General features: G+C 46.6%; 2 long non-coding RNA genes across 3 annotated transcripts in view; one reads left to right on the top strand and one right to left on the bottom strand.

The window, feature by feature from the left end:
* LOC135188205 (uncharacterized) overlaps nt 1-22972 on the top strand; it is a 227934-nt gene that overhangs the window by 16552 nt on the left and 188410 nt on the right. The gene's annotated exons all lie outside the window — the stretch shown is intronic.
* On the bottom strand, nt 11216-21133 carry LOC135188180 (uncharacterized). Its single transcript, XR_010307593.1, has 3 exons — nt 20913-21133; nt 14134-14342; nt 11216-12458 (listed from the first exon to the last, which is right to left on the bottom strand). It is a non-coding gene; the product is annotated as an uncharacterized LOC135188180 (long non-coding RNA).

The raw sequence follows: 22972 nt of genomic DNA, 5'->3' as shown, positions 1-22972 counted from the left end.
CTCCCCCATTCCCTCCTTCTCCCTTCTCCCCCATTCCCTCCTTCTCCCTTCTCCCCCATTCCCTCCTTCTCCCTTCTCCCCCATTCCCTCCTTCTCCCTTCTCCCCCATTCCCTCCTTCTCCCTTCTCCCCCATTCCCTCCTTCTCCCTTCTCCCCCATTCCCTCCTTCTCCCTTCTCCCCCATTCCCTCCTTCTCCCTTCTCCCCCATTCCCTCCTTCTCCCTTCTCCCCCATTCCCTCCTTCTCCCTTCTCCCCCATTCCCTCGCAGCTATTCGAGCTCACTGGTCTGGAGGGGTAGATACCTAAATACTTGCATTTGGGGCCTTTGTGAAGCAAAGATTGTTCAGTCTCTGCAAGAAGCTTCAGGAGCCCTCACCAGCCACTGTCGTCAGCCCTTATTTTTAGGGAAGCTGAGCCACCAGAACACCTCTGAGAAGCTGTGAAGAGCTCAGATAGCGCAGGGCTCTTGTAACAATTTTTCCATTTTGACCTACATCTTCAGTTATTTTTTTTTAAGGCACAGTGTGTTTGCCTCTGCTTGCAGGTTCTGGGAGCTGCAGGGGCTACGTGAGGAGACCCAGGCTTGCATTGAAATTCATGTCAGCCTGCCATAAACACCTTTCTAAATGAATAGAATAAGATCAAATCCATGACTCCTGTTTTCACCACATCCAGAGTGTCTTGCTGCTCTGGAAGCTGAGACTGTCCGATGGGTTGTGACTGCCTCAGTAGGAGCCCAGGGGGCAAAACTGGCCCAGTAGGGAATTCAAAACTGCAGTGTAATTAGTTCCACTTCCCTGCAGCAGAAAGTGGGACTGCAGCTGCCTTTGAAATCGTCTCACCAGAAAGTGGGAGGTGCAGTTTGCTAATTTTCAGAGAAGTCAGTCCCTCGGTGAGGGATTTTGTTTGGGGAAAAAGGGGGGGGAAAAATAAAAGGGCTGATGGAATTGAAGTGGGATGAGACCAGAGATGCTCTTTTGCTGCTGTGCTTGTTTTGGGTGGTCAGCAAACACACCTGTAGCTTTTAACCTTTCGTAGAATCACAGGATAGTAGGGGTCAGAAGTGACCTCTGAAGATCATTGAGTCCAAGCCCTTGCCAAAGCAGGATCACCTAGGGCAGGTCACACAGGAATGCATCCAGATGGGTCTTGAAAGTCTCCAGGGAAGGAGACTCTGTGACCTCTCTGGGCAACCTGCTCCAAGGCTCTGCCTCCCTCGCAGTAGAGTTTTTCCTCATGATGAAATGGAACTTTCCTGGCTTCCAGTTTGTATCCATTTCCCTTTGCCCTATCACAGGACACCACTGAACAGAGCCTGACCCCTTCTGCTTCACACCCACCCTGCAGATACTTATAGACATTAATAAGATCTCATCTCAGTCTTCTCCAGGTTAAACAGCCCCAGGTCTCTCAGCCTTTCACTATCAAACCGATGCTCCAGTCCCTTCATCATCCTCATAGCCTCTTGAACAGTCTCTAGTATACACTTGTCCCTCACCAACTTGACAGCTCAGAACTGGCCACAATACTCCAGATGTGGTTGGAGAAACAAATGGTTTTCCTCCTCCACTTCATGCAGGGGATTGACTTTGGGGTTTGTTGCTCCTGCTCACAAGGTAATGCTCAGTGCAGTTTGCAACAGGGAGCCTTAGTGGGAGGATGTGAGCAGCAGTGGTGCCAGCAGTCAGCCCCCTGTTTATTATCTTGTTCTGTGTTAAAACTAAGTGGGATTCAAGAGCCTAACACTGAAGGCTTGTCACAAGATGTGTTTAAAATGACAATGACTTTTTGCCAGTATTAATTACTGTGCTGTTACTGCAGCAAATGAACTTTTGATGCTTTGTATCAGACAGAGGCTGCCTCTGAGGTGATCGCTCTTGAATCTTGCTGACTGCTAAAGGCAGCGCAGTGTGGCTCTGTTGAAGTCATTGGATAAGTCATAGCAGACTCTGAGGCAGCAACAACACTTCAAATAACTCAGTTTTCCTGTTTGAAGTGGTCTGGGCAGTTCTGGCCATTTGCATCATCCTTCCATTTGCAAATGGAAGGATGATGCTGAGGATCATGGTGACCCAAGGGTAGCAAGGCAGATCCAAAGCACCACTGAGCCTACAGAGAAACTAATGCTCCTTTCCAGGGGGCTTTGGATCAAACTGACTTCTGCCTGCAAGGTGATGTGGATATGATCGCCTTCTGCTCTTCCCTTCGAAGCTGCTGTAGTGGTGGTGGCCTGTGCACAAGCAGGTGTTGACCTAAGCAAGTATCTGTTCTGGTTTGGGTTTTTTTGCAAATGCTCTGAGTTGCTTGGACAAAGCTGGTTGTGGACCCTCAGCGGCATGGCTGTGTTCAGAAAGCTCAGAGTTGAAGCTGATGCACTCAGCTGATGCATCTTCTGCTGCAGCTCTGGGCAGAGCACTTGGGTTCCAGTCCAGCACCACAGTAAGGTGGCTGGAGAGCTGCTGGAAGAGAGCAGGCAACCATACAGGGCAGAACTCTGCTCCTGAATGGCTCTGCCTTGGTCTTTGATGGTGTGTGCTGTAGATGGGTGTTTGAGGGTGCAGGATTTTAGCCTGTGATGCTCCTCTGTCTGGAGGTACAGTCTGGACAGATTTGGCAGAGGATGTCTCATTTGGAGCAGAACTAAAATGATGATGCAGTTGCTCAGCAGGTGTGAGGCTGCTCCAGCACTGAAATCGTATCAGTTATCTTTTTGCTGTAAACCTTTTTGGTGCAGAGCTTGGTAACAACAGCTTGTGAGGGGTCTGCTCCTTGAGAGCAGGTCCTGGAGAAATAACCCAAACCCTCTCAATTGTCCTCCAACTGTGATCACTGAGTCTTGAGCTCAGCCTGACCCCAAGAGAGCAGCCAGCAAAAGGCATTTAAGACCTTGAGGCTGAGGAGCTTCACTGGTGACACCTGGATGGAGCCCCCTGCAAGTGTTCATGAGTCATATCAATCAGGAAGGGTGCATCAAAGATCTCATGCCCAAAAAGCCACCATGGGGGCCCAAGGGGAAGGGAACCCTCTCTGTTGCTTTCTCCTGCTTTCCCAGTGTTTGTTTTGAACCGTTGGAGAATTCCTCTTCATGCTGCAGAATTCCTTGGGAATAGAGGCAAGAACAACACAGAAACAAAGCTAAATGTTTAACTTCCCTCTGCAAAGCCAAGCCTGTTTCCCAGGATGGGGGGGGGGGAGGTGTTTTGGTGGGGTGTTGGCCTCTGGGAAATGGATTTACACCTTTCATCTCTGCTACCTCTTTAGAGAAGAGGAAAAAAAAACCCACCAAGAAACCCAACAAACCACATAACCTTCAAATATTTTATCTTGTTCTGCAGGACCCAAGCAGATCTCTCCTTAGGGACCATAAATTCTTTCCTGACTGTCACCACTGCTCCTGAACCCTGGTGGCTGCACATTGGGAGAGTGAGCTTTGTTCCTCCGCAGCACAGAGGACATGCCACAAATAATTTAAGGGACCATTTTTCTTCTTAGATGACATTAAATATTCTTTATTTAAAAAAAAAAAAAGAAAGGGGGAAAAAAAAAGCCACATCCATGCCACTTGCTGCAAAGTAATACATCCAGAAGAAGGGCAGATGCTGCTTAATAAAAGACACAGCACTTGCCTCTGCTCTGTGTCTAACCCCCTGAATCTTCTGCCCGGCAGTCAGCCAGCTTGCTCACACCTCTGCTGCCAGGTGCTGAGGCAGGCCAAGAACAAGCTCAGCACTGGGCCAAAACTCTTTGAGGACATTGTTTGTACCTGCAATTTGCCTGCAGGAGAAAGGAAGCTGGGATTTGGCTGAGAATAGTGATTTCGTTTTGTCCAACTTGTGCAAATATCTTCTCCGTCTTCCATGGAAATGTGGTGGGCTTGGCTGTGCTGGGTTAATGGTTGGACTTGATGATCCTGAAGGTCTTTCTGAACCTCAATTGTTCTAGGTTCCTAAATTGTGTATTCAAATCCCAGGCCTGAGTTGGTGCTGCAAGAGGCTGAGCTGCAGCCTGTTGCAGGATGTGTCCTTTCAGGGCTTGCTTTGGTTTGGATCTGAATGACAAGTTTTTGCCCAGCTTGCTCAAACATCTTCCTCATCATCTGGGTGAATGTGGTGGGCTTGGCTGTGCTGAGTTAATGGCTGGACTTGATCTTAAAGGTGTTCCATGATTCTAATTCTATTCAAATCCCAGGCCTGAGTTGGTGCTGCAGGAGGCTGTGCTGCAGCCCTTTGCAGGATGTGTCCTTTAGGGCTGGATCCTGCTTCAATCTAGAGGATATGATTAAGCTTGGAGGGAAGGCTTTAGTAGTAGTGGAGAGCTCAAGGCTGGAGAAAAGGTCCTCTTGACCAAGAAAGCAGTAAAAAGGGGAACCACAGAGAACCCCTCTGCAGGTACATTGTATTTGGTCTTCTCTCAGTGCTGAAGCATGTAATGAATTGTCCTCACACAGTGCTTATAGCAATGAAAAGATGAAGATGTAAGGGGGAAACACTTTCCTCACTCAGTTTCTCACCTCCAGTTTGGGAGGAATAATTGGAGTTTGCACATGCAGCCCTTTCCCTCCCCAACAATATTCCTTTTGCTTTTCTTGCTACAGAAGGAGAATGGGGGGGGAGGGAGAAGGGAATAAAAAGTATGTGTGTATATATATATATAGGGAAATGGCAACCAGCAAAATGCTATGGGAGTGAAAGGAGTGAGTCAGAGCTGGAGTAGCACCCATCCAGTTGTTTTTCAAAGACCCTAAAAATATTGTCATGATTCAAGCAACTGAAACTTCAGGACACCTTGGAGAAGAGCAGGTTATTTTCCAATCCCTCACCCTATCATACCCCAAACAAAGCCTCCTGAAAAATCTATTCCTCTAACCTTTCTCTTTCTTTAATGAAAAGTTTGCCACCTGCTTATCTCATTCCTCCTTTGAGCCTCTGAAAGGCACCTTCACTGCTTTGGAAACTTTCCTCCAGTGCTCAGGTATATTTAGACATCCTGGCCTGTGAGTGGAGTTGCTTGGAGACAACACCTGACTGGGCAAGATTGGTGATTTTGAGGTAGAATAGCAAACATTGTCTTACAGATTAAGCTACTGCATTCCAACTTTTGATATTTGAGGTGTTTGGGGGTTTATTTCTCTTTGTAATGTGATAGCCTGCATCTTTTTGGTTTGGCTTTTTTTCTTGCCTGACACCTGAGTGACAACTGGGATGGATTGTCTGAGCAGGTTGTAGATGCCTCCTCTCTGGGGGGTGTTGGAGGCCAAGATGGATGAGACCCTGAGCAGCCTGGTCTCATTGAGAAGCGTCCTTGCCTATGGCAGGGAGGTTGGAGCAGATGATCTTTGAGGTCCCTTCCAACCTAAGCTATTCTGTGAATCTTGGTATCTGAACTCCTGTATTTATGGTGCTGGGTGATGACTTGCAGGTTTCAGCTTGTAGCTGACAACTTTTTATCCCTGATAACAATTCCACCTCAACCAGCCATGAAGCCAGTTTTAGAGCAGCACAGAAACCATCTCATAGGTGGCATGAACGCAGCCAGTGCAAACCCATCAATGCCTCTGTAAAGCAAACACTGCAGCATGCCCATAAACTTAACTATGACTGTTCCAGTGAGGTGCTGATGCTGTTAGCAGGCCTGGGGCCTCAAAACTGTGAAATCATTGCCTTTTTTTTTTTCCCCCTCCCCCTCTCTTTTTCCTCCTTCCACATGAATTTTCATGGATGACATAGCATGTGTGTGTGTGTGGGTTTATACTTAGCTGGTATTGTGTTTGATCTGGGTGTATCAGGCATCTGCCTTGCCTAGTTCCCATCTATACCATGTTAATTACATTGCTCTGGTGACATAAAAAACACAGAGTGAGTTGTGAAGGGATTATTTACGATGCCACCTGAACTCTAAGTAATTATAGCAGCGTAATTTAGCTTCCCCCCCTATTTCATTTTTATATGGGCTGCAGTATTTCAAAGTATTCTGCTGCACATCTATCTTTAGCTCTGTGTTTGGAGGAATAAATTGTGATTCCCTTTCAAAGGTAATATATCAGCAACGCCCTTAAGGGAGGGCCCTGCAGCTCTGTCAAGAGCAATCCATAAACTAATTCAAACATCAACAGAGACAATGGATACTTAGAATGAATATGCAGCTTCATTCACAGAAAATAATCCTGTGCTTACCTGTCTTGTTGGGTTTAAGTCTCACTCTCTGCTGTTGAAGCACTGAAGGAAGGTGCACAGTAAGGCTCAGCCTAATGGTTTTTGATATGGGGCTTTGCCTGTTAATTTAAGCTCTTGGGGCAAAATTAGTGTCTGGCAGCAAAGACCTTGCGGTCTATAGAATGAAAGTACAAATGTCAGCGTGTGGTTTGAGGTTGATCACAGAATCCCAGCGTGGTGGGGGGTTGGAAGGGACCTCTGGGGATCACCTAGTCCAAGCTTCCCGCTAAAGCAGGGTCATCCACAGCAGATTTCCCAGGGTCACAACATCCGGGTGGATTCGGAACCTCTCCAGAGGAGACTCCATGATGTCTCTGGGCAGTCTGTCCCAGGATTCCAGCACCCTCGTAGCAAAGAAATTATTCCTTAAGTTCAAGTGAAAAGATACTGACTGGTGGTATTTGTCTGTGGGCTGCAAGGATTTGACTACCTGAAGGGAGGCTGTAGCCAGGTGGGGTTGGGCTCTGCTCCCAGGCAACCAGCAACAGAACAAGGGGACACAGTCTCAAGCTGTGCCAGGGGAGGTCTAGGCTGGATGTTAGGAGGAAGTTGTTGGCAGAGAGAGTGATTGGCATTGGAATGAGCTGCCCAGGGAGGTGGTGGAGTCACTGTCCCTGGAGATGTTCAAGACAAGCCTGGATGAGGCACTTATTGCCATGGTCTGGTTGATTGTCTAGGGCTGGGTGCTAGGTTGGACTGGCTGAGCTTGGAGCTCTCTTGCAACTTGATTGATTCTGACTTCACTACAACCTACAGGAGCCTGGTGAGGGAGAAACTGCCTGGATTCCATCCTGTGAAACCTACCCTGGATGCACCTGCTCTGGCAGGAGGGTTGGACATGATCTCCAGAGATCTCTTCCAACCCTTATCATTGTGTGATTCTGTGAAACCAAAACCTTTGTGTTGCTGAGCAAAGTTGCATTTGTGTTCAAGGAGCAAAGTCTGCATTGCTGGAGTGGGGGAGACCCCAGCAAAAGTGGTGTGAGCAGGGGCACCCTGGGGGGATCAGAAGTTGTTCATTGCCAGCAGTGCTGTGAGGGTCCCTCCTGGCTCTGACTGGTCAGCACATAGATGTGTTGGATTGTCCCAGCTCCATTCCTTGCTCTGTCTCTCACTACCAATCATTGACTTTTAGACCAGTCACTCCAACCTCCCTTTGCCTCAGTTCCCTCAGCTGTAAATCTGCAAAATAACACTTTTTAAATGGACAAGGCTATGTGATTCAGTGTTCAAACAAAGGCAGGTTGCCTCTCTAGAGGTGCTTAAGAGAAAATTATAGCCTTAAATGATGCTTTCATACTGAATTAGGCATCAGGAAGTCAGCTTCAAATGTTTGTGGTTTTGCTTTGCAAAGTGCTTTGAAACCCTTCCACTAAAGGCAGTATAAATGCAGCTGATTATCTGACATCCTTGAAAAACCCATCCAGTATGGTTTTTGCCCTCTTTTTATATCTTTAAAGCCTTGTGGGCTCTTTCTTCTACTTCCTTAACACAAAGCCATGGTTAATGACAGTGGCCTTGAATGGGTGAGTAATGTCAGTGGCCTCCAATCTGCAAGAACCAGCCCAGCCCAGGCTCCTGCCATACCAGGAATGTGCACACATTTATGTCAATTAAAAGGTACTTAGGAGAGCAGAATTCTTCTTCTTTTTTTTCTTCCCACCCCCCCCTTTTTTTTTTTTAATTAAAGATGTCAGGATTCAAACTTTACATGGGATTTGTGATGGCTCCAATTCCCAGTTGGCATGTGTGAGGCAGCACCCAGGAGATTCCAGGTTTCCATGACATCATACGGTAACTGTGAGCCTATAGTTAATTAAATACTATATCCATGTATTCCAGTTAATTGATGCTTCCTTTACATGCTTTATTGTGCTGCAAACTGGTATTGCTTCTGTCTCACTGAGCAAACACAGAGAGGGAGAGAGAGAAAGAGATGGAGGGATGCTCCAGCTCGTGGCAAGGGGAGAGGGGAGCTGCTGGCATGCTGCGCTGTGCCCAGGGGCAGCCTGGAGGAGACCCCAGTGTCACCTCCATGTTGGGGCTTTGAGGTGCCTCTGAGGGTCAGATGGAGATCTTTTATGAATGAGCTGAGGTTGGGGAATGAATCACAGACACAGTCAAGCTGTGCTTTTCCCTGAGTCCAGCTTTGTCTCGGGCTTCTCTGGTCCTGGTTACCCAGATGAGGAGGTGCAGAGAAGGGTGCCCAGTTATACCCATGCAACAATCCTTACGTGCCAGTAAAATTCATAGTCCCCACTGAAATGCTACCTGATTGGCTTTCAAACCCCACCTGGCCATTGTGATCCCGGGCAGCCTGCTGTGGGTAACCCTGCTTTAGCTGGGGGATTGGACTGGGTGGTGATCTCCAGAGGATCCCTTCCAACCCTCACCGTGCTGGGATTCTGTGAGCACACAAATGTGGCATCACCTCTGTAAAATCTGCCCTTCAGGAATGTGACTCTGCCCAGACATGGCATGACATGCCCTGGCATGTAACAAGACCTCCTGCATGTTGGCCTTTAGGGGAGGGTAAAACATCATCTCTGTATTTTTATCAAAGAAGAATATTTAAAGTCAGGAAATCCAGCCTGACTGGGAGCTGGTAACGTAACGTGATCTGGCAGCAGGCTCTGACCACTGACCTCCAGCAGCACACCTCAGCCTCCTGCAGCTTTCCTATAGGCTGTTAAATCCTTCAAGTCAAAATCAGTCCAGGCTAGCTGCTGTGGTCAGGCCACCTGCAGAAAAGGGCAGGGTACATCACCAGGCTTGCCTAGAGAGATGGGCAGGGTGTTAAATGATGTGCCCAGAGTGGGCATGACCTTGCTCACTGACAACACAGCCATGGTAGAGTGAAAAATTGTCAGTCCTACAAAAGTGCTACCTGATATCTGCCTTTTTTCCCCATCCCTGCTCAGCTTCTCCTTGCAAGAGAGCAGGGCTGCCATGTCCTGCTTGTGTGCACTGAGGCATGCTCACCTGCCTCTTCTCAAACTTGAGACCAAATCAGCACTGTAAGGAGGAAAGAAAATATTTGTTTTACTGAAAGGATTTCACCCCAGAATGTAATTCCAACAGGAATTCAGGAGAAGCTCATTTGGCTTGCGTGGGATTTGTGACAGATTCTCTGCTCCCCTCTCCTGACCTTCTGCTGTACTGGGGTGATTTGTGTGTGGGAGGGGAAAGGGGGATTTGTTCAGTGCTGAAGCAGGGCTCACAGAAGATGAAACGAAACCCAATTTTAGCTCAGCCTCCAGATGTGAAACTCTAAGGCACATCTGCACGCTGCTGTGTCCATGCTGCTGCTGGAGATCCTAAAACGTGAGATGCTGTCACGTTGGCAGAGGAACTTTGTTTTGCTTCAGCTCCCAAGGAAAAGCTCTTCCAGGGGCTTCGAAAGAGGACATTTCAGGAAAACAAATTGTATACTTGATAGGCAAACCAAAGAGTGGCTACCTTCTCTTCATCCTTTGCTCTCTTCTTTCTCACCAGCTGTAGGATTTCCCAGAATGCCAGGTTGGAAGAGACCCCAAAGCTCAGCTGGTTCAACCTTTCTGAGTAATAGCCTAGCTGACCTTAAAACTGTCCAGTGTAGGGGAATCCACTGCTTCCCTTGGGAGATGATTCCAGCATCTGACTGTTCTCATGGGGAAAATTTGTCTACTGGAACCCAATTGTAATGTCCCCAGCAGTAACTTGTTCCCATTACCCCTTGTCTTTTCCATGGGACTTGATGTTCAAAGGGAGTCTCCATCCTTCTGATAGCTGCCCTGGTAATGAGGTCTCCCCTAAGCTTTCTCCTCTCAAGGCTGTTCACCAGCTGAGATACTGCAGTTATGATTAAGAACATTTTGATGATAGTGTTACAAAGTTTTTATGTTTGTTCTCTCTTGACAACTTCCAGGCTGAGTATTTTTTGGGCTTATGGTTCTCATCCACTTTCAGGTTCATAGAATCATAGAGTGGTTTAGGTTGGAAGGGTCCTCAAAGATCATTTAGTTCCAACCCCCTGCCATAGGCAGGGACACCTCTCACTAGAACAGGTTGCTCAAGGACTCGGATAACATGGCCTTGAACACTTCCAGGGAGGTTGTGGAGCACAGAAGCACCCAATGTGATCTTTGATCACATTCTGTGCTTCTGTGCTCCACAATCTCCCTGGGCAACCTGGGCCAGTGTCTCACCACCCTCAACCTGGGCCAGTGTCTCTCCACCCTCACTGTCAACAACTTCTTCCTAACATCCAGTTTCAATCTCCCCTCTGCCAGTTTAAACTCATTAATCCTCATCCTGTCATTACAAGACCTGGTAAATACTCCTTCCCCAGCCTTCCTATAGACCTCCTTTAGACACTGGAAGGCTACTCCCTGGTCTCCTCCAAGCTTTTACATACTTCTGGTGAGAGAAAGAAACACCCCAAGAGTTGACTTCCCCAGAATGTTTGCTGGCTGATATTGACCTGGCCTTCTTCCAAGGGGCAAAGTGGCCTCAACCCTGTCATCAACCAGTTCAGATGGGGGTGGGTGGAAATGCACCAAATTTCCATGCCATTTCAGTAATGCCCTTCCAAATGCTCACCTCTCTGATCCTGCCACCACGCTAAGTGCTGCAGTGGTGGTGCACTCTGGCAAAATGGTGCCATCTTCTATTAAAGGCAGGTATTTGAGGTTTTTTCCCCCTGCAATTCTCTTTAGTGTCGCCTTTAGAGGCCTCTCTATGTGGCTCCTTTCACTTCTAATTACTGCACTAGGAGATTACAGTGTGGTGCTGGCGACAGAGAGAGAGAGAGAGAGAGAGGAAGGGGGAGGAATGGGATGGTGAAGAGGGAAAGATTTCTGTGGTAATTTGCATTTAAAGCTGGCACTCAGCATTATATCTCCCTGTTCACCCATTGTCTATAAACATTTTAGCTCTTCCTTCTGCCTCATCAGAATGAATTAAGCATTTTCATTGCACCACCAGCCTAATTAGAGTCATTTACTATGTTGACACAAAGGGGTTTTTTATGAGCATCTCAGCTTTAATACACTACAGCAACATTGGAAACCCCCGATCAAAAGGTAAATGTTTGGGGGTCAGAGATATTTTTCAACATACTCCCAAGAATACAAACAAGTTCCTGGAGAGGTGACGTGAGCTCTTGCAGCTCTGCTGGGGCCACAGCAAGTTTGCACCAGTGCACTCATGGGCTGCTTCTGCCTCCCAGTTGCACTTGTTGAAAGGGGCTGGCTCAGTGCAGAGGTGGCTTCATCTTCTCCTAGCACTGAGCAGCACAAAGCAGTTGCTGGGTGAGTAGGTGAAGTGAAAGGGCAGGTACTTGACAGAGGTGGAGGGAGCACAGAGATGAGATGCTCTGATGCTGAACAGTTTGTGTAAGTGAGTGCATCAGGTTTAGTTTGGGGCTCCCCGGTTTAAGAGGGACAGGGATCTGCTGGAGAGTGCCCAGGGGAGGGCTATGAGGATGATTAGGGGACTGGAGCACTGCCTGATGAGGAGAGGCTGAGGGACCTGGGACTGTTTAGTCTGGAGAAGACTGAGAGGGGATTTAATCAATGTTTATCAATATCTGAGGGCTGGGATGTCAGGAGAGGAGGGACAAGCTCTGCTCACTGCTGCCTGGGATAGGCCAAGGAGCAGCGGGTGTAAAGTGCAGCACAGGAGGTTCCACCTCAACACAAGGGGGAACTTCTTGCCTGTAAGGGTCCCAGAGCACTGGAACAGACTCCCCAGAGAGGTTGTGGAGCCTCCTCTCAAGCCTTTCAAGGCCTGTCTGGATGTGTTCCTGTGTGACCTGAGATAAATTGTATGGTCCTGCTGTGGCAGGGGGGTTGGAGTCAGTGATCTCTTTGGGTCCTTTCCAACCCCTGACATCCTGCGAGCCTATGATCAGGTGACAGATTGAGAGGAAATGTGCCAGGGGAGGATAGTTGGGGAGTAGGAAAAATGTCTTTACTGAATGTAATGACAGGGATTGGAAAAGGCTGCCCAGGGAGGTGGTGGAGTCACCAGCACTGGAGGTGTCCAAGAAATGTGTGGACATGACACTTTGGGAGATGGTTTAATAAGCATGGTGTTGTTAGGTTGAGGGTTGGACTCCATGACCTTAGAGGTCTTTTCCAGCTGAAACAATTCTCTGATTCTATGACTCAATGCTTCCTTGAAGCTGAAGCCTCCAGGTGGGCAACCATCACGCTGAGTTGCGGCTGTTTTAGATGGGTCTTGGTGCACTGTAGGCTGCAATGCTAAATGAGACAGAGAATGGAATCAGGTGGGGAAAAAACCTCAAAGAAATGTACATCTTCTCACACCCACTGTCAGGACAAGACAGCAGGACATGAAATCTTCTCAGCTTGAGGCATCTACATGCACACCAGGAACTAAAAGGGAAGATCGTGTCCTTAGTTAAAACCAGAGGCACTACTTCTGACTTTCCCTAGCCTGATTTTCAAACGTGTTTGTGTTAGCACAGGAAAGTAGTGTCACTCACAGCTGAACCCAAGAGAGCAGGAGTTGGTTTCAAAGCTGATTTCAAAGAGTTCCTCTTTCTGTCCTTTCCCAGTACACATTTTCCTCAGTGTCACTTCTCACACAGGAAAACTTTTTGCTTGTGTCTGATTTAAGGAATTTAGAAACCCTTACTCAGGATCTCCTGGAGTTGGGGATTTTTCAGCCAGGTCTGAGGGAAGTGCTGTTGTCACCATCTCTGGGCAGACTGCTCTTAGTACCTGACCGTGCAGAAGTTGTATAGATTTGTAAGGTAAAACTGACTCAGCTGCCCAGTAAATCATCATGCTGGAGTGTAGCCATCAATCACGAGAACAGAGATGTGCAAGGGCATGACATATGCAGGACAACCAAGAAAATCCTTCTGTGCTTGCATCTTTACTAGCCTCCACCTTGACAGCAACATGTTTGATGGCTGCCCAGCAGATGTCTGGAGTCAAAGTTAACCTCAGGTCTGCTCTTGTGTGATGTTTCCTTTCTCTGTGTACTGAATAGATACCATCCACACCACAATCAGATCTAGAGGACCACAAAATGTACTGTGGAGACTCTTTTCAAGTCTAGATACCAGGAAAATGGTGTGGGACACTGATTATTTCAAGTTAGACATGAAGACCTTGGTTGTCAGATGTGCTCCTGTGGTGGTGCAGAAGGTCTGGAGCAGCCAAACAGCATGTGTCAAGTATCAGGATTACCAAGGAAGTGTGGTGTGGGTTTGTCTGGTCCAGCACTTTCTGTCCAGCAGTGGAAAGGCCTCCTGACCAGTTTATCTGTTCTTTCTCTGGAGCTCTGCTTCCTGATATTGTTTGATTATTCTGTCATCAGGTACAGTGAGATCTTTTAGAAGTAAGTAATGATTTTTTTTCCCAGAAGGAATGGCTCTCAGATAACATTTTACTGGCTGCAGACTTTGTCCTCTTGCTGTTTGTGACCTTTTTCAATACACGTGAGCAAGATTTGCTCCAAGATCATAGACTCATAGAATGGTTTAGGTTGGAAGTGACCTCAAAGATCATCTAGATCCAACCTCCTGCCATAGGCAGGAACACCTCCAACTAGAACATCCAACCTGGTCTTGAACATCTCCAGGGGGAGAGCCTCCACAGCCTGCCTGGGCAACCTGTGCCAGTGTCTCACCACCCTCACTGGAAAGAATATCCAGTTTAAATCTCCTCTCTGCCAGTTTAAACCCATTCCTCCTCATCCTGTCACTACAAGACCTACAGTAGTCCCTCCCCAGCCCTCCTGTAGGCCCCCTTCAGATACTGGAAAGCTACTAAAAGGTCTCCTTGAAGCTTTCTCTTCTCCAGTCCTCAGGTTCAGCTTTGGAACCCTTTTAAACACTGCTGTGATAGTTCATGTCCTTATCGTGGCTGAGTTCTTTTTGGATCCCTTCTACAGTGATGTACTTGCCCAAGGCAGGGAGGCCATCCTGCTGGTAAAGAGGCCTGGATGTGCACAGGAATCTTTGCTGTAGGCTTGATCCTCAGTGTTTAGAAGAGAAATTGTCCCTGGGTGATCTGGCTGCTCAGGTGTCTTGCAGTCCTCAGTGTCACTCTGGTGAGGAAATGTCAATAGCTCTTTCATCAGAAGTCCTGCAGATCCAGAAAGTTGTTCATTGCCTTTGTGAAAACAAAACAAAGCAACAACAACAAAGGTTTAGGACTCCATACTTCAAAAGTGAGCATCAGAATCTCTGACACTTCATAATGAAGAGTTGTTAAAATGATCATTGTTATTTTTCTATTTCTTTCTTAGAAGCAGATTGTGTAGAACCAGGGAATGGCTAAGGTTGGAAGGCATCTCTGGAGATCACCTGGTCCCACTCCCCTGCTCAAGCAGGGCCATCTAGAGCCACTTGTCCAGCTCTTTGTTTAATCTTTCCAAGGATAGAGACTCCACAACCTCTCTGGGCAGGACTCAGTCACTTTCACCTCTCAAAAGTGTTTCCTTATTTTCAGACACAAGACCCTTCTGTTTTCACTGGGCACCACTGTCTGTTCTCTTTGCACCTTGCCTGAGGGTGTTTATTACCACATTGTCTCCTGAGCTTTCTCCTCTCCAGGCTAAACAGTCTCTCAGCCTTTCCTCGTGTGTGTGATGCTCTGGTGTCTTCATTGTCCTTGTGGACCTTCACTGAACTCTCCCCTGTATGTTCCAGTATGTCTGTTTTGTACTGGGAAACCTGACCTGCAAACCCCGAAGGGATGTTCTAAGCAGGGGAGCAGCTTGTATAGCTGAGGCTCTTGCAGTAATCACCACCACAACAAGAATCCACACCAGAAGATTTCTAGATGCAGCTCTTTGTTCAGCGGTGTGCAGGTCTGTCTCCAAAAGCTGCGAGTCCCTGACTCTTGCTGTGTAATACAAGCATTGCATTGCAACAGGCTGTGGTATCAGTCACGATGTGTTTTACCCTGTTGAAGTACAATGTGTGGCAGATCTGAATTTAGAGTGGGGATAAGAACTTAACTCAGATTTCTGGCCTTTTCAGGAATTTTGGGCTTCCCCTCCCACTTAAAACTATTCTTAAATGCAAGTGTTTGCTTGGCCTGCAGGAACACCAGCAGGTTCCTCCTGGGTATAATGCTTTCTCGTGTTAATTTTCCTAGCAGAAGGTGCTCTTACCTCCAGGAAAGAGGGGGAAAAATATTCAGATATTCTAGGATACTTATGCCACAGCATCCTTGATCAGTGCTTCCTTGGCATCTCCCTGTCCTATGAAGCAACTCAGTACTCTGCTGTGCCCCCAACTCCACAAGTGCTGTCCTCATCTCCATGAGCTGTGCAGATGGCACAACTCAAGAGACTCCTAGAATTTAAGACTCTGAATGTTTAGACCCTTTCGCCCTCCTCATGAGAGCTGTTATTGTTTTGCACACTGCCTAAAACCCATTTCTCCCTCTCTCTGAGTGCTGTGGTGGAGCTTTTGACATGCTCCCATGTATGTGTCCACCTGTAGGCACACTTAAGCTGGCTGCAAGCTTGCTCTCTTCTGGGAAATTAAATACTTATTTCCCTAATCCTGCCAGGCCTAGATAAAGCTCGATGCTTTCCCTGAACTGCTTAAACCAGCTGATCTGCTCAGACATCTTTGTGTCCAACACTTCCCAAGTTTGGGCCAGATTTCAGGCAGAGCGAATAGTTCATGAAGAGCAGGAGGATGGTCTGGAGGAAAAAATCAGCTCTTATAAATATATCCCTGGGATCACCAAAGCCTCAGGCATCCCTAGCTACATCTGCATGTAGTAATTATTCTACAGACTACAAGGAACAGTGAAGTGTTGCTTCAATTTATGTATTTTCTGGCCTCAGCATTTGTTTCTTAGTCAGAGACTAATAGGTAGAGCACTGGACTGGAACCCAGGAGACCTAATTTATTTCAGGCTATGCTCCCAGCCTGCTGGGGAGCTCTGACTGAGCCTTTCCCTTCCCTCTGCTGATCCTTCCACTCTGTAAAGCTGAGAGAGTGATAGTGAACTTGTTTGTAAAGTTCCTGATAAGCCAGCAGCAAGTAAGATGGGTATTAATAATGTAACCTATCACTATGAAAAATTGATTTTAGGCACTAAATTATTAGAGGAGCCAGTTAATTACTGTGTTATTTAAGTGCTGATAGTAAGTGGAGAAATAACTTTTCCCTCTTTTTTGTTTTAACTAATCTGCTTTGAATATCCAAGGACCCAAAACTTAAAGGTGTTTAAGGCCAGGCTGGATGAGGCTTTGGCCAGCCTGATCTAGGGTAGGCTGTCCCTGCCCATGCCAGGGGGGTTGGAACTGGCTGATTCTTGTGGTCCCTTCCAACCCTGACCGATTCTATGGTGCTGGGGTTACTGTGACCACTAACAGGGCTTTGGAAGGAAGGAGGAGATAGAGGGAGCAGGGATGGGGGCTGACAAGGAGGAGAAGGTGCTGGGGGGGAATATTGGATGGGAAAATAGAGCAGAGTGGGCAGATTGGAGAGCGACAGATTGTGAAAGCGGGGGAGAGGGAGAGGAGCAGAGATCCTATTAGAAATACCATGTGTGTGCGTGCGGGGAGGAAGGGACACGGCGTCTACTGCCATGGCATTCCAGCAATCACATGTATCCCCCTTAGACAGCTCTGCTGCTTGCTTAGCATGGCTAACCACTGCAAACCTGGGCTGCTTTAATCCCAGACATCAGCTTTTTAATCTCAAATGCATCAGGCAGGATTTTGGCTGGGTTTGGGTTTGTTTTTTTGTTGTGGGTTGGGTTTGTTTTTTCAGATAGATGCATAAGTTGAGGTTCTCCATAGCTTTGGGGTGCTTTAGGGGAGGCTGATCAGCTGTCATCTTGCCACAATTGAACTATGAGGAATTTATTCTGCCTGGGGAAAATGGCTCTTGCCTTGACATAACATGCACAGGATGGCTTGGGGTAGGAGTGGAGGCGGGGGAGTTTGGTGGGAAATAACCTCCTGGAAAAAGATGGCATTTCAAAAGAGGATTAGAAAACCCTGAACACTCCTCCTAAATTGTTTGGGGGCTGGGGAGCAAGGAGGAATCAAACTTAAAGGGTCTGAATTAAACAGGTGAAACATAAGAAATGTTGAAATAAGGCTCAAAAGTCTGTATTGACACCACCAGCCTTAATTTACCCCTGAGTACAGGAATAAAAATTCACAGAGACATGATGAAAGGCTGAGAGTATCAGTCAGAAATCCAGAGACTTAACCCTGAGTTTACTGCTCCTCTCGATGGCTTTGCAGTCAGGATGTCTTCCATTGTGCAGCTGGAGATTCTGGGGCTGAATGTTTGTGGGGTTTTCAATAGTTCATTGAATTAGCCACATAGCTTAGAACCAGGATGGATGCTGTCTGCTGTCGTTTCTCTGCGTGTGTCTATGCTCACACATCCACATCTCTGAACAGTTCTTTATCTCAGCATCATTCTCAGCACAAGCACAATAACCATGTAGTTCTCACTCTTGTGTAGGTTTGAAGCTAAAATGCTTTTTCACAGTTCAGGGATGCAAATTTAACCCAGAATCACATTATATGTTACCAAAAAAATAAAATCCTTCTCCAAGTAGAGGAGGATTTGATCCATGTGGAAGGGAGACGAAGAGAACTGGTAAATTGTGGGCAGGTGCTGGGCAGGCTTCCTCCATATGAATTGGTTAATGCGTCTTAATCCTGACCTGCAACACCCTGCCTGGCTAATGCTGTGGCCTCTCATGACCAGGAGCTGCAGACTGCTGAGTGGCACAGCTCTGGGGTGGGGTTTTGTCTTCTCTTCCTTTTTTTTTTTTCCCCCCCTGCTGTAGGTTGCTGACTGCATTTCATCCGTGACCCAGTTAGAATTCGCATGCGGCTCTCTAAATATTTTGTGGCAATGGAATGATTCTCCTTCTCTTTGTGTATATCGACGTTTGCATCTTGCCCCCTGTGAGGAGACTGCCACAGCACATAGCTGAAAAATGTTTGGGGTTTCTTTTTTAGAGTAGAGCCCCCAAAATACCGTGGGTTTTTTGTTTTAGTTTTTTTTTAGCTGACTCTGGCAGCTTAATGTGCTCCCCTTCTTTTTTTTTCCTTCTGTTGGGCTTTTAATTTGTAAATAAGCAATTATTTGCTGGGGTTGTTCCTCTAGATTTGGGGAGGTGACCTATGTCACCCCCCAGAGCTCAGTGTTGCTATGCAGATTTCTGATTTTGATGACACAGAATGTAAAGCCCTGAAAAAAGCGAGTCAGGAACGCGTGCACCGAATCCTGCCTGCCAGCTCAGCCTTCCTCCTGCCTCAGCCAGCACAGAGTGGAAGCCCAACACCTTGGGGAGTCCAACCAGGGGTGGAATTTCTGAGTGCAAATGAAAAAGATTAAAACTTGGGAGAGTGGCCTAAATAGACGGATGATGAACACACAGCGAGCTTGCAGAGAAGTGGCTTGTAGAGCAGAAGAAAGCTGTGTAATTCCCCACTTCCCACAATTTTAGTGGCATGTTGCAAAGCAGCTATCTATTTTTATAGCTATTGATATATATAAACCCATGTGAATGTATACATCAGCCAGCAAAATAATAGAGAAACTTTGAAGTCCATGAGGTTTACAGAATGCAAATTGATTTTTGTTGGGGTTTTTTTTTCCACTTTGCACTTTAAATTGATGCAAGCTTCCCCCCTTGGTTGTGCTCTGTCTCGCTTTGTTCCTCTTCCATTACTTTCCCCCCCACACACCTCTTTTTTTTTTTTTTGTTGTTGTTTCCTTGCAAGAAGCTCAGAATGTTGGAAGTTGCTGTTGTCCTTGCCCCTCTGTAGATTCTGCCTTTTTCTGTGCCTTTTTGTTTCATTTGCTGACACAGACAGGAGCCCAAGCGCTCAGTGAGCCCACTCAGGTTTTGCTCTCCATCAGACACCTTACCTACAACTATTAGTAACTCCCCTCCAGCAGAGTCACAGCTATCATGTAAATGCATCTTTCCCTGACACACTTCTGTATATATAGTACAAGAAGCTGGGAGAGAGTTTTCCAGAGAAGGTGATGAAACCAGAAATATTTTCCTGGGTTGGGCTGCAAGGGCTGAATATACAAATGTGGATTTTAGTTGTTGTTGAGGGTGGTGTTTTTTTTTTTTTTTCCAACAATTTTTCATTACTTTTTAATGGAATCCCAAGCTTTAATGTGCAGGCACCTCCTGAAAAATGATCTCTGTGAAATATGGAGTCCTCTTTGCCAACTTATTGTATCACTCCCGCTCTGGTAGAAGGATCTCTCTCTAAATTGAAGCGCAGCTGTAATGAATTGTTGCTTTTATTTTAAGACCCCTTTAGGTTTCCCAGAACGTTGGGTCTGAGCTGCCCATCTGAAGGAATCCTGATCTCACAAATCAAAAGGGGAGAAAAAGAAAATCTTCCACAGCCCTTGACCTGGCTCACAGCAACTCCCTGTGTTATAAAACAAAGGGCTGTGGGGATGGGGGGAGAATCCCACTGTGAAGGAGAAAATCAGTGTTATTGCTGAGCTGTGGGTTTGGAATTAAATCGTACATGAGATGTAAAAACTTGATGGAAATCTGTGACCTTCTGGCTTACCTACAACTGCAGAGGAAGAAAGTGACAGTGGAAGAAGGTGATTTACTGGTGATATAAACTGAGCTGTAAAGTCTGAGTAGGGTGGGTTATTGTCAGGGGGAGGGAAAAAAAAAAAGGCATAAGAGAAAAAAAATAATCTAAACCTTAATTGCCAGCGTGAGGAAATACAGAGGAGGAAAGAGGGAGATGAAGGGGAGAACAAGAGCATCCCCAGTGGCAAAATGGTTAAAAGAGACGACTAAAATCCGGCAAAAAATCAAGCAGTCAAGTAGTTAATTGACTTTGCTTTAATCAGCCCAATGAATATTCATTAGTGTGCTGGTCCTAATCATGGGGGCCATGTTGTCCGCATTTAGCAAGCGCACGCTCAGCATCATGCATGCCTCAACAGCTTCCCTTCCTCTCCACACTGACATTAAATTTAGAGGCTTTGCGCCTTCCCAGCTCGCAGGGAGCGGGGATTGGCCCAGCTGCTCGGCTCCAAGATGCCATAGCAACCCCTGGCTCGTTGCCTTGGCAACACTTTTTTTTTTTCCCCAAAATTTTTTTTTTTCCTTTCTCTCTCTTTTTTTTTTCCCCCTCCCCCTGCAAGGGCCTGAGCCAGTAATCCATAGGCTTAGCGTCGAAAATATGCCTTTGTGGGGCATGTGTATAGAGATATAGAGATGGAAGGCAGAGATTGAATGGGCGGCAGGCGCGCGTGGCTCCCATTGTGTGGCTCTAACCATGGGAGTGGGTTGTGGGATCTCCTCCTCACCCGAGCTGTGGTTTTGGTTTGGGGCTTTACAGCTTTTTAACATTTATTTTCTTTTCTCTTCTCATTTTGCCCTCTTCCCCCCCCCCCCCCCACCCCGAGTGCAAAATGCACTCTGCCTGTGCAGTTCATTTCCAGACCCCTCCGAAGGGAGGAGAAATATTTCTCTTGGCCGTAATTTCTCTTCCCCCCCACCCCCACCTCACCCGGCTCTTCCCCAATCAGGGAGAGAAGCAGCGACTGCTTTAAGAGATATAGGACCCTATTATTCACATGGAGTTCCTCCTCCTGAAGGAGGTGGGTCTGGAAATAAGCTGCCCCATAAATCAATGCAGAAGTGCAGGCATGAAGCCGGAGTCACGCAGTGGTGAGTGCGGCTGCTACTCACGTTCGCCGCTGCTTTTCCTTTCTTGGGAGCAGTGAGGGGAGGCTCCTGCTAGAGATTGGTTCAGGCAATGCAACTCCAACCCCACTCCAGCCTGTTAATATTCCAGATGTTGCTGGGGAGAAGATGATGATGTCCTGATCCTGGTGTTTTAGGTGGAGGCTGCGTTTCTGCTTCCCTGAAAGCAGAGCATGAAAAAGCAGCTGCAGCAGACTCAGCAGTCCTCTCTTGAAAAACAAGATAGAAAAGAAAAAGAAATGTATATTATAGAGATTATCTACATAAACACACACAACATAACCCTCCTAATACCTTCCTTATAACTAACAAAAGGAACTTTGGAGCTGGGAAATCAAAATGGTTAACATTGTCTAGTAAATAAATCTTCTCTCTTACAACAAAAATAACCCCAGCATCTGACCCAGTGGGGCTTCACCTCCAGTGGAACAGGGGAAAAATGCACAAAACCAACCTTTCCTCTCCAGAATGGGGCTGGGAGAGTGCAAAGAGAGTGAAAACACTTTGTGTGAAGATGAAAGCTGCACGGGAACCCAGAAATAGCATGCAGAAGATTAAGCAATAGGTGCTTTTGAAAACGCATTAGTAATTTCCTAATATTCCCTTCCATCGAGCTTTCTGCCTTTTTTTCTCCCCCTTCTAATAGCTCTTAAGATAGAGCAGAAGTAGTTACAAGCAAGACACTAATTCAGAAGCTGCAAGAGGAATGGGGTTTGGTCTCTACGAGAGATTTTTGACTGTTTCTATTATCGTTATCTTAAATTATTCACAAGTGTCATTTTGAGCTCAGGGTGCAGGCACATGGTTTAATAAAAGCACATGAAAGGAGGATCTTCCTTATTGCCAAAGAGAAAAAGGGAATCGTTGTCCTTACTCCTCCCTTCTGTACGAGGAAGGGTCTTCCTGGGTTAGCATCACAACCTGGGATGTGGGAGAGGGAGTGGATTCTTTTGGCCTGCTGTGAAATGTCTTGCGGGGATGCTAAAGGTTTAGGGAAACTCAGGGCTGGTTTCCAGGGTGATTGTAGGGCAGCATAGGAAAGAGGGAATTTTATTTCCCTCCAGATTCCTACATAGAGAATGGCACCATATCCCTGCTTGAGGTCTGTGCAGCACACTGAGGGTTTAAGGCTTGGGATGGCACTGGCTAACAATCCAAACACCAGTTCTGGCCAACGTGGGTAGGAAATTGTTTCTCCACATCTGCATCTGCGTAGAAGAAGATAAGGTTAATCAGCCTCCAATTCCTCATCAGACAGAACCACTCTGGTTTGCAATGTTTTTAAGTGTGAAGGGAAGAAATCTGCCACCCACGACCAAATGTCAGAATTTGAAGGCTGGTGGCTTGATCTTGGAGGTCTTCAGCAGCTCCCATCTGGCTCGCACAGCCTCACTGCCATCCTGAGCACCGATGTGTGGGGTCATTTCTGGCAGGAAGGGATGCAGATTGTGGGGGGAGAGGGGTTGAAGATGCCTTTTAGGTTATTTATGTTTAGTTTCCTTGTTTTGTGGTTTTGTTTATTTGGTTGGTTGGTTCAGTTTTGGCTTTTTAAAACACGAAATTAAATCCAGCAGCAATTACAGCTGCAATAGCAAAGAGGAGAGAGAAGAACTGTGAAAGACCACTTTAAATCAGCTCTATCAGAGTCACTGGTAAAGATCGTTTTATCCCAAGAAGCATCAAGGCAGAAGGACTCATAGGATCTGAGAATGGCAGAGCACTGATGTGAGACAAATTGCTCCTGGGGAGGGAGAGAGGAAGAAAAGTAGGTTAAAAAATATTTACAGTGAGATTTCCAGGGAAGATTGTAATCTTAATAAATCTATCTTCTGAGAAAAGTTCTTTTGGTGAACTCTGAAATGTCTTTAAGAAGACCAGACCAATGCGTTCTAGAGAAGATGATTTATGTAGCTCTACTAAGTAGCATTCATTAAAAAAAAGCCAAAACACCCAAACATAAAGGGAATAATTTTGGGTTTGTGGTCATATTTTGTTGTTTCACATCCCTGGATGGGGACACAGTCTCAAGTTGTGCCAGGGGAAGT

This window comes from Pogoniulus pusillus, chromosome 29, assembly GCF_015220805.1.
Source record: "Pogoniulus pusillus isolate bPogPus1 chromosome 29, bPogPus1.pri, whole genome shotgun sequence".
NCBI classification, from domain to species: domain Eukaryota; kingdom Metazoa; phylum Chordata; class Aves; order Piciformes; family Lybiidae; genus Pogoniulus; species Pogoniulus pusillus.
The sequence above is the reverse complement of the archived record's forward strand: the minus strand, read 5'-3'. Positions and strand labels throughout refer to the sequence as shown.